Here is a 12500-nt window from a genome sequence, read left to right as displayed (position 1 = left end):
GTATCCAGAGTCAACGGGACATTTTGAAGATGTAATCAAAGTTTTGCACAATTCGGCACATAGGGGACGCTACAACAAAACAGCATCAGTAACTTCACAGTTGTTTGAGTGACAAAGTTCAAATTAAATGTGCATCTTCTTTGGTTCAAGTGCTGACATATTCTTAAAAAGATTTAAAGAAAATCAACAAAAATAGCTTCTTCCGAAGATATAAACAAATATGTTTTGGGGCGTGGTCTAAAATGACTAATTAGCCTGTATCTTGTGAGTGCCATTTTCAAACAAATCTTTGTACACATGGACAAGAGAACAGTGTTGAGGTAACATGCTAAGTTCCTTTCATTTTTGATGCTAGGGCGCTCTATATCTTAAGAAAATATCAATTTTGCATAATCGCTAAAAGAAATTGAAAGTTGATTAATTTAGTAATTTCGCCATATATGCTTGGACCCCGACAACTGCCGCTTGCAGTTAAATGTTTTATTTGTTTTTCTTAAATTTTTAAATTACCATTTTTGGTTTATTTATAACAACTCCTTTTGTGGAAAACAATGAGTTAAAAAGGTATTGCAAAATTATAACACTGTTTGTTTGTCACAAAAAACACACTGAATGAAACAATTATTTATTTATTTTTTACATTTTCTTCATCTACTTAGCTGACAGTGGCAACCTTTTGGAAAGAAGAAGAAAAGAAAAACATGAGGTTGTTATCAGTACTTTTCTGCTTTGAAATACTTTTTAAAACATGTTATTGTGTTGTAAATTCAGTCAATAAAAGCCTGTTTTAAAGAATAGATTTAAAAATGACAGCTTAATTTTCTGTAAAGCTACTTTGAAATAAAGTGTCTTGTGTAAAGCACAAAACAAATCAAAATTTGCTATTCATCACTCATCTTAGTAATATCACTCATGCATTAATAGTAGTACAGTATGGGGGGCCTGGGTATCTCAGCGAGTACAGATGCTGACTACCTCCCTTGGAGTCACAGGTTCGAATCCAGTGTGTGCTGAGTGACTCGAGCCAGGTCTCATAAGCAACCAGGTTGGCCCGGTTGCTACAGAGGAGTAAAGGGTCTAAAAGGGTAACCTCCTCACGGTCGCTATAATGTGGTTCGCTCTGGGGATGGCGTGTGGTGAGTTGTGCGTGGATGTGGCGGAGAATAGCGTGAAGCCTTCACACACGCTATGTCTCCTCGATAGCGTTCCCAACAAGCCACGTGATAAGTTAGCGTGGGTTGACAATCTCAGACACGGTGGCAAATGAGGTTCGATCCTCCGCCTCCCAGATTGAGTCACTGCGCCACCACGAGGGGAGTACAATAGTAATAATAAAAAAATAGTGGTACAATATGTACTCACAGTTGAAGCAGGATGAGTGTCCTCTTGTTCCTCATTGGGGTGTGGGGAAATAAAACAGTCTACAGGATTGCAAGACACAAAAGCGATCAAAACACATGTATTCCCTGTATTGTGTTGTATCTGAATAAAACTTATATGACATATCAGTGGGGGCAAAACATTTTGTTTGCTCATTTGTCACACACAGCATGTTAACATCAAAGACATGAACTCACACTGGAAAAGCTCCAATGACCCGATGCCTGGTCTATTTCCTGCAGCTGAGGCCTCCTGCTAATGAAGTATTCGAAAACATAAAATATAAAAAATAAATCATTGACAGTGTCACAGTGATTGGTACACGAATGACAATGAAAGGATTCAAGGAATGATGTAGTATAGCCTTCATCAAACAGTATATTAAGTAACTTGTAAACATGTTCTTCTCACTTTACTACATGGTCTGTTATATGTGTTAAAACACTGTTTTAAAGGAATGACTGTAAAAGTAATGTTATTCTTCAGCCATTCATCACTCATCATATTAATATCACTCATACATTCAAATGCACAGGGTGATGTTTAAACCTGTTGGGCACTACTGCCTGTATACCTCTGTCAGTGCCTTCAGACAAGCCATTTCACCAGGGATCACTCCCCAACCCACACCATTAATGAGCTGAGCTACCCTATATTCCATCCCTTTACTCTGTTAGAAATCAAACTATGCCTACTGCCCCTGCAATGTCTATACTTCAATTCCTTATCGGATTAAGTAGAGCAGAGGCGTGACATGCGAGCCAGGAGATAGCGTCAGCCGCCCCTCCAACACCCTAACTTGGTATGGTATCGCTCCCCAGAGTATGTACTCACAGATGAAGCAGGACGAGTATCCTGTCGATCCTCATCGGGACTGAAGGGAAATAGAATCGTCTACAGGATTGCAAGATAAAAAAGAACAACACGCGTATTCCCTGTGAGGTGTTGTATCTGAATAAATATATCTGATGAATGACTTAAAAGTCAACATCATAAAGAAGACAACATCATGCACACATGGACTTACATCACACTCTGGACAGAATATGGGCAACTGGCGTAGTGTTGGCCTGTCCCTCAATCTGATTTCCTCACCGAACTGAAAAAACAGAGAAGGGAAAATGAAAGAAAATTTGATTTGTTGTGGAATAAACTTTTTCAATAATAATGAGTGATACATGAATGACAGTAAAATGAATGATGTAGTCAAACTGTATACTCTTAATATTGAACTTCTAAATATGTACTTACATTACTGAAACTGCTGGAATTCTAGAGGAGTGTCTTCCAAATTGAACTGCTCCTCTTCCTGCTCTTCAGAGGCAGAGTGATACAATTCCAAAAGCTGATGTTCATACAGAAACGACAGACGTAAAATTTGAATCAATGGCATTGATTGTGTTTGAATGGCAAATAATTAAAGTGATAAATATACTGGTTATTCTCTATTGCATGTATAAGTTATGCAAATGTGCAAAAAAAAAAAGAAGCCTGCTCCACTCTCTTTCTCAGTGTGACTCTGGAACTGCCAGTCATCTGTGAGCAAAGCTGACTTCATTCCACCCTTCATCACACAGTCAACCCTCAGGATCCTTGCACTGACAGAAACATGGATATGTCCAGAGGATACAGCAACCTCTGCTCTCTCAAACAACTTCTCCTTCTCTCACACCCCCTTGACACAACAGTAGGGGTTGGGGAACAGGTTTACTCATTCCAAACAACTGGACATTTTCACCACACTCTTCTTCTCTATGTAATAATAATTATTTTGAATTCCAAGCTATTATTACAATGCAACCCCAAAAATATACGTTGTTGTCATCTATTACCCTCTATGTCAGATGGCAAACTTTCTTGAAGAGTTGGATGTCCTGCTGTCCTCAAGTGTATGATAGGCCACTTGTGGTTCTTGGAGATTTCAACATACACCAAGACAAGCCACAGGCCACTGAACTTCATGGTCTTCTGGCCTCGCTTGACTCGGAAAGACTAAGCACTACATCAACTCACAGATCATTTTTACATGTAACTGTACCTACTCAAATATTCTTGTTACGCCTTTACAGGTCTCTGATCACTACTTTGTTCTATTCAAAACATGACTCTCCCATTTATATTAAAACAGACTCAGCATTTGGTTTCCTTTCACCGTAAACTCCGTTCTCTTTCACCCTCGTGCTTTTCCACTGCTGTCTCTACTTCTCTTCCCCACACAAAATTTATTTTACAGCTCTTCTGTTTCTATGGTCTCTCCTCTGACTGACGTTGATGTCTCTAAACTCCTCCTCTCCAACCACCCAATCACCGGTTCCCTTGACCCCATTCCTTGCCACCTTCTCTAGGCCATCTCTCCGTCCATCCTACCTGCACACACATAATTAACACATCTCGACTTATAGACACTTTTCCCACTACATATAAGCAGGCTCGAGTAATCCCGCTACTGAAAAAACCTGCACTTAACCCCACACAAGTAGAACACTACAGATCAGTCTCTCTTGTCCCTTTCATGGCACTTGAAAGGGCAGTTTTCAATCAATTCTCTGCCTATCTCTCACAGAACAAGCTGCTGGATGACAATCAGTCAGGCTTCAAAGTGGACACTCCACCGAGCCTGCCCTGCTGTCTGTCACTGAGTCGCTGACACAGGCGAAAGCTGGATCCAGATCATCCATTCTGATTCTGCTGGACCTTTCTGCAGCCTTTGACGCATTAAAACCATCAGATCCTACTCTCCATCCTCTTGTCTCTGGGCATTGCAGAAACTGAGCTTGACTGGTCCAATTCCTATCCCTCCGGTTGGTCTTTCAAGGTAGCCTGGAGAGGTGAGGTGTCCAAGCCACATCAGCTACTTACTGGGGTACCTCATGGCTCAGTGCATGGGCCACTCCTCTTCTCTATATACACAATATCACTGGGACCTATCATTCAGGCACATGGTTTCTCCTACCACTGCTACGCTGTTGACACGCAACTCTACTTGTCTTTCCAGCCCGACGATACCACAGTGGCTGCTCAAATCTCTGCCCGTTTGGCAGACATCTCTGCCTGGATGAAGAAACACCACCTGCAACTTAACCCAGCCAAGACCAGAACTCCTTGTCCTTACAGCCAACCCTGCTGTTGAACACAACATCACCATGCAGCTGGGTTCAACTACAGTAACGACTTCCAAAATGGTCAGATATCAGAAACTAAATTTCACAGACCACACCTCAAAGACATACACTCTACAATACCAGTAAGATTAAACCCTTCCTCTCTGAACTTGCCACACAACTTCTTGTTCAGTCACTTGTCATAACTAGACTGGACTACTGTAACACTCTCATTACAGGCCTCCTGCATGCACAATTATACCCATGCAAATGATCCAGAATGCAGCAGCACATCTGGTCTTTAATGAACAAAAGAGAGCGCATGTTACACCACTCCTTGTCTCTCTTCACTGGCAGCCAGTTGATGCACATATCAAATTCAAGGCTCACGTTCCCATCTGCGGTCGGCTAAAGAATGTCGCCTTGTTGTACCAACAAAAAGAGCACCAAAACCCTGTCCCGGACTTTCGGCTTCATCGTTCCACTTTGATGGAATGACCTTCACAGCTACATCTTTTAAGCTGACTCGCTTTCTGTCTTCAAAAAACACATCTTTTTCATGAGCACTTATCCAGTCACTACAATAATAAATATTGTTGCACTTTAATCTGTCTTGAATATTACTATTCTGATCCAAGTGAAACTTTGTAATACGGCACTTTTCGTACCACTGCCTCCTTAAAATGATTCAGCTTATAATGTATTCCTCTTTTTGTAAGTCAGCTTTGGATAAAAGCATCAGCCAAATGAATAAATGTAAATGTAAGTCCAGTTAATAGAAAATGAAAACTTCAAACAGCATATAGTTTGATTTCAATTTAAATATTGCTTTTCACAATGCATTTGTTTCCAAAGCAGCTTTTCAGCTTATATTTACTTATGTTAAATCTACCAGTGAGCAAAGGCAGTGGCAAGGAATGCAAGTAAATGTAATTAAAATAATGTCATTTTATAATTCAATAACATTATATTTGACAACAACCAACATCTACTCACAGGATAATCTCTGTCCTCATTAGGAACTGAAGCAGGAGGGTCAGGCTGTTGAGGCTAACAAAAAAGCAAAAGATCACCATTAAAATCTTTTTTCCTTGTGTAAGTGTGTCTTGTAATATAAGGTTGTATTGAATGCTGAAATGCAAATATAATGTGATTGTGCTGTCATTCCTAACACAAGCAAATTAACATCATGCAAACATGCGCTCACAGTAAAAAAAATGTCTTCATCCTGGCTTGAGGAACAAGGATTGATGGCTGCCTGCCTCTGCATGTCTGTCAAAAATCACAATATTTAATGTGTGTGTGGGTGTGTGCGCGATCATGTGTCTTATACAGTGCGTTTCGCTATTAACACATCATGTGTCAATCTAATGAAGAATACACGGACAATTTGTACATGTATGGACATGCAATACATGCAACATTTTATATTAATGATGAACATTAATATTACGTTTTACGTATAGTATACTTTCAAGCGTTTACCGGTACCTCCAGTAAGTGGATATTATGTGAAACATCAGCGGAAGGAAAGGAAGCGAGTAGGCGGAACCTGCTGCTGGCATCCGCCAATCATTAGTGTGCAAAAGAGACAGCAGCCAATCAATCCCAGAGAAGCGATTGACAACAGTAAACTGTTAAGCTCAGTGGTAGCGTTTGAAATAAAACATTATGACATTTAATAATAATAACGAATAACACATTCCTTCAATAATATGAATGAATAATTGACGTAATATTGTTTGGATTGTTGCATTACTTGTCTTGCACCCTGAATTAGATCATTTAAAAGTACAACTGCTAATAACTGAGCTTAAAAATTCAGAAGAAAGGCTAAAGAAAATGGTGGAAGAAAAGCCGTAGGATTTAATTTTATTAAATGGCTGAATATTATGTTTGCTTGGTTTTAGGCTCTTTTATTTGTTAGGCTACATTTTGTATTTATTTATTTGTTTAAAATGTTCATTATTTAATATATTATTTGTACACACTCACATAAACATACATGTTTACACACACACAGACACGCGAATATATTTATATATCCTTCTTCATTTGTTTTGAATATTAAACAGTTTGTTGATTTAACAAAATGAACAGTAAGTAATTTTGTATTACTTTCAGATTGAAGTAGTAATTAATAATTTGTACTTGAGAAAACAGAGGGGGAGGGGGGTGGGTGGTCCTCAACAGTGTATTATAAAAAAATGTATCAATGTGTTTTTAACAATTTATAAAGCGGCATTCTGAACAGTGCGCTAATTCACAATTTTTCCACATGATGGTGGGAGATTTAATCGGGCATTTTCAAATGACATAACTTCTGAAAATCGGTGGCGTGGGGAATGCAATGTTTCATAAATAATCATTATCATTTTATAACATTTAATCGAATAACTTCAGCTATTTTTGTCACTACATGGATGCTCACAAGTGTAATGATGTCGCTAAGACTTGGATGCGTGCTCACTACAGTTGCGTAATATAATACACAGAATACACGCGTAACTAAAGCTCATTACAAGTCTCTTCGCTGAGTGCATGAAGCAGCTTATATTGAAACTCTTTTTATTAATATATACTCTCTCATATAACCACACAATGTAGATCAATATTACTAAACATTTACAACTGATTTGTACTTCTAGTTTCATGACATATGGACTTTCTAGCCTCTTTATTTGCTGGATATTCACAAAACAAGAACAGAAATGCCTGTATGTATTACACATCCAATAATAGGCTACTGATGTAAAGTTTTGTATGAAAACCCTTTCAAGCATCAAACAATTAGAACCATAGACTTTTAAAACTGAAACCGCTAAAACTTTTCCAAAAAATGGAATTCCCCTTTTGCTCAAATAATAATAAAATTCGAGTAGGCTATAGCTGCCCTGTTAATGTCAGGTCCCATCCAAGCGCTTTCAAATGGTTGGATATATTGTCACAGCAGTAGGCTACTTAAAGCGGGATTTGGGTGCTCAGGTGAGTGGGGCCAGACCTTCAAAGTGTGGCTATCTTCAAAAGCTATAGTGCAACAGGTCGCGAAAAATAGTAAAGCGCTCTAAATTAGGACTACATCACAATGAACGCCGCCTAATGCAAGAGAAACTTCAAGAGAGACTCGTTTTTTTTTTTTTTTAAGAGAGCTCGTTTGATAAGGTCACGCCAAGGTTCGATGACGTCATCTGAACTTATCCTGACCTTTTAGAGACCTTTTTGAACTTCAGCTGACGTCACTGTTAAATCAATGCGGAGAAACGGAGAAGAAGCTCGTCATCACTGTAGAAATACCAAGCGTACTGTACTTCTAAAAAATGTAAGTTTTGATTTATTTACAAAAATGATAAAGCATCTCTCTCTCTCTCTCTCTCTCTCTCTCTCTCTCTCTCTCTCTCTCTCTACGTTTATATTCCACTGCTTACAATTTCTCTACTGTCTACATGATGTTATGTGTTCTTTTGTACAGGATTGATATGTCTAATTGATTGCCCAATTTGATCTGCTATATGCAACTGCATTTGTTTTTGTTCTGGCTGGGCAACTGTTGGCTGTCCATTTAATTGTCTATATGGCGTTTTTGTTAGTTTTCTTTATTGTGTAGCATCCTTGAGCTCTGGAAAGGCACTATTAAATTAAATATATAATTCTGTTATAATTCTTATAACTGCATAGCTCTTACTGTTAAACATGTTGTAATTTTAATGTCTGTTGTGTCACAGTGAAATGATCAGAAACTCATTTGATTTGTGTTGTGTGCAGGAATCCTTCCAATCGCCTTGTTTACTGCCTGTTGTGCTGCAAGCCCCAGACTAAAATTGCTCAACATCTGAAAACATCATGCTTGAAAGATGCAGATGATCAGTTCATTGAGGAAGAAGTCTTGAGGGCCAAACAGTCACAGAGGAATTGGGCAAGAGAGGCAAGGACACTGAATATTTCAGAGGTGAGGGAAATTGTCAAGGAGGACCCATCCTGTGATTCCCTGGCAGTGTATTTCAAGGAAAAAGGCTTTTTCATCACAGAAAGGTAATCCGTTCTGTGTGTGGAAAATGATTTGCCTTCATTTAAAGAATACAGGTGCTCTGTATGTCTAATCTGATGCATTTAAAAGTCTTACTGGATCAATTTAAAGAAGAATATGTTGGTCATACAATTTTTTTTTTTTTTTTGTCCACTAAATTCCTTCAGCAACACCATCAAGGAAACAGACGTTAGGGTTAGGGTTAGGGTTAGGGTTAGGGTTAGGGTTAGGGTTAGGATAGGGTTAGGGTTAGGGTTAGGTTAGGGTTAGGATAGGGTTAGGGTTAGGGTTAGGGTTAGGTTAGGGTTAGGGTTAGGGTTAGGTATAGAGGTAAAAACGACTTCCACCCTCATTATGTCCACCCTCATTTGCATATCGAATCTGATTGGCTGGATTGTTTCACAGATAAATCTTTAGGACGGTCGGTCCGATTTTGCCAAGCTTGGTGTCATCGAATTCAGAATTCCGTCTGCATTCACGTGACGAGCAGAGATGAACAGAAGAAGAGAGCAATGGAAATGTAGTGCTGAAAAGGTAGAAGAGTCTTTTGCACGTAGGTTGTGAGTGGTTTAAAAATGTCACATGCACGCCTTTAAGATTTGCATGAATACGACTGTAATGGAGACGTGGTAATGAACGCATTTTTCACAAGAGCGCTGAAATGTTTTTGTAGGAATTGTTGGGTGGGATAAACTCAATCCTTTATTATTATTATCATTTCATGAAACTTATCGGGGCATGCTTGTGAGGAGGAGATTATTGTGTTGCGAGCAGAGCAGACTTGAGTCCAGTAAATATAGCCTATTAAAGAAATTGTTCCAAAACAAATGCATCAGAAAATAACCGAAGGACTTGAAAAACTTTTAAGAATAAAAACGGCATCGAATCTTGCCACGATAATGAGATGACACACTTGTTAGAGGCGTTTTGCCCTTTGAAATGAAATCTGCGAAATCCAATAAAGCCCATTCAGCGGTTCAATCAGCTGAGTCATCGATTACAATAACAACACATCAATTCAGATTTCCTTAAAGATAACTTTTTTTAATTAATTTTTTTTATTAATAATCATGCCAAGGTCTTACATTAAATTGTGTCCAAAATTGCAGAACATGAACAGCCAAAAAAATAATAATAAATAATAAAAAATAATATAAGGTTGAACAATGAAAGCATTTTTTGACTTTTCAATGATTTTTTGTTTTTATGCCCGTCAAAGACATAATATAGAAGTTACAGTCAACCAGAAAAGTGACTTGACATTGCAACTCTCCACGTGTCCAACTTGCAGAGGTGGGACCAAGTCATTGTTTTCCAAGTCACAAGTAAGTCTCAAGTCATTGCATTAAAGTCCCGAGTGAAGTCCCAAGTCAAGGCAGGCAAGTCCCAAGTCAAGGCAGGCAAGTCCCAAGTCAAGGCAGGCAAGTCCCAAGTCAAGTCCAAGTCAATTTACAAATCGTCAACTTTTAGCTTCAAGTCTTAAAGAAGTCATTAGTGCGCTTTGCCCAAATTAGTGTCAGAGTATTAATTACTATAGTAAATGTATACTAATTTTATCTAGAAGTTTCTAATTTAAAATCTAATTTTATCTTTCTTTTTTTTTATCGATATCTACCCGTAAAGACCAAAGAGGGTAATAAAGATGATACATGGATCTTATCTTTGGACACACATTAAGGCAAACCAAACTTTTACTATAAACACGCTGTGAAAGGACGCTGAGCGTGCTGAACTGGTGAGTGAAATCTGAAATATTACCAGGCAGTGGCTAAGGGCAGACATTTAAGTTGCATATACGAGTTCTATACTGTAAAGTGCCGCAAACCGAGTAAATGATCGGATTTGTGATTTTTAGAACCACGACCAATATAATTAAATAAATATAGCTAAGCGCGTGACAGAGGACCAGCACGTCCGCAAAAGAATGAGTGTGTTTACATGCACATTTTAACCAGTTATGCTCAAAAAGCACCAACGTGTGTGGTCACAATAAATGGCGTTCCTTTATCGAGGTCATACAACAGGGTAATAAAACACCGGGAAGATTTTGTCCATTACACCAATTGCTATAAAGCGTTAAATGCTACCGACCGCAGTAAAAGTTTGCGGTTCAATATGCAGACTTTGTTAGCCTGTAAATCAACTTACCTCTGTCTGTGGATTTTCAGATTCCTCACAAAATTGGGCGTTGTCGACGAGGTGTCTGTAATTTTGTAACCACAGGTTCTACATGTCGCAATCCTTTTGTTGCCTTTAACGCTGTATTCAATATATCCCAATTATATCACCTTTGGTATAATTTTTGCTGTGTCCTAGTCCTTAAATGCTGCGCCGCGGTCTTCAAACTTGGTCCAGCTTTACGTGGAAGCTGATTGGTTGAATATGGAGCGTTGAAATGCAGATTTGAAAATCAAATGAATCGTCTATTTGGGAAATTAATCGTTGATTTACTGCAAATTTTTTAATTATACAACTCTTATCTTTGGTTTTAAAAAGTATAAGTATTTCCAAGTCAGACGGCTGAAGTCCAAGTCAAGTTGCAGGTCATTGCTGTCAAAGTCTAAGTCGAGTCGCAAGTCTTTTTTAATTCTATCGAGTCGAGTCGCAAGTCATCAAATTAGTGACTCGAGTCGAGTCAAGTCCAAGTCAAGTCCAAGTCATGCGACTCGAGTCCACACCTCTGCCAACTTGATGAAGCCGGATAACCGTTGCATTTTAGAAATGAGTTCACAAGTGAAGGGATGATGAATTTTATTGTGACAAGAGGAGCTTTAAAAACAATATAATAACAATAAATAGCGATACGTTGAAATGGCTGAGGCTCCAGTGAGTTAAAATTGTAACTTTGTGGTTTTGCGACGGGTTTTCACACTTCAAAGCCTTTTTAAGACCAACTGAAGAAAACTCAAGGAATCAATTGAAGGGAACAATCCACCAGCGGGCTCTCGAATTGTAAGCGTCTAGGGGCGCACAAAGATTTACATTTGTAACGACCCTTCAAAGTTTAAAAATGCAACTTAAAGGCTTGAATCCCTCTGCTCCCAACCACCAGCACGTGGTAATAGCTTGGCCCCGCCGCTGGGCGGCAGTCCATACAATGTCAGTCTATGGAAAAATGTTTGTCTGTGGGTGGCTGCTGTTCTGAAGGTGCTGGCGGTGTGGGCCTGGGGGTTGCCGAGAAGACCAGCATTGGCCCCGTGACTCTGGGAGGTGCGCTCAGCGGAGATCTGGGGCTTCGCTATGGCCCGCATTATATATGGTGCGTGCTGTAGCGGAATTTGACAGCGTGGTTGGTTTCCCGCTGGCGTCCGGTGGCGTCCGGGGGACCGTGCTAGGAGCGCGTTTGGGGGCGTTTGGAGTCGATCGGCGTAGGTTTGAGTGGAGTGTTTTCGGGGCCCGTGGCAGCCCTCGGTCAGGCCAGAGCAGGACAGAGGATAGAAACCACCGATGGCAAACACGCCATCTTCTTTAACTTTGGTTCCGTTGGTCCGATTTTTTTTTTAAAGCGTTGTATACGTGTTCTATATGTGATCCTCTAGCTGTCTGATTGGCTTTGTCCTCGATCGGTCTTAAGAGTTTTGATTTAGACTCAAATACAGACTTCTCCTACGGTCTAACTTGCTCTATATTGTGTAAATGTTGTGTCTTTTTGATCAGTGTGACTTGCATTTAGTTTGGAAATGTGTCATGTTCAGAAGTTGGTTAAGTTTACAGTTAAAGATGAATAAAGTGATGCAATCTTAATTTGTGTAAGCATGGTGCCTTGATGATACATTTGACTTTTATTAGCTTAGAAGTTGGTTATGTTAAGAAGTTAGGTTAGGTTATGGGATATAGGGATGAAAACCACCCATTTTGTGATGCACCGACAGGTAGCCATGCGGTCAGACACAGTCTGTGAGTGAGCTTCGATCAGGTAAAGTGACTCCCTGACATGCTAGCGGCAGCTCTTTTGTGACCTCAGCGGTGCCAAGCAGAAATTGACATTTACATTT

General features: G+C 39.4%; 1 long non-coding RNA gene across 1 annotated transcript; it reads right to left on the bottom strand.

Annotated features, from left to right (window-relative positions):
• Window positions 1–2644: 2644 nt before the first annotated feature.
• Window positions 2645–5750, bottom strand: LOC127641623 (uncharacterized). The gene is made up of 3 exons (XR_007970197.1): window positions 5689–5750; window positions 5478–5531; window positions 2645–2725 (listed from the first exon to the last, which is right to left on the bottom strand). It is a non-coding gene; the product is annotated as an uncharacterized LOC127641623 (long non-coding RNA).
• Between the last annotated feature and the right edge of the window lie 6750 nt (window positions 5751–12500).

Source organism: Xyrauchen texanus, unplaced genomic scaffold, assembly GCF_025860055.1.
Source record: "Xyrauchen texanus isolate HMW12.3.18 unplaced genomic scaffold, RBS_HiC_50CHRs HiC_scaffold_120, whole genome shotgun sequence".
NCBI classification, from domain to species: Eukaryota; Metazoa; Chordata; class Actinopteri; order Cypriniformes; family Catostomidae; genus Xyrauchen; species Xyrauchen texanus.
Note: the sequence above shows the minus strand (reverse complement) of the source record. Positions and strands in the feature narration are given on the sequence as shown.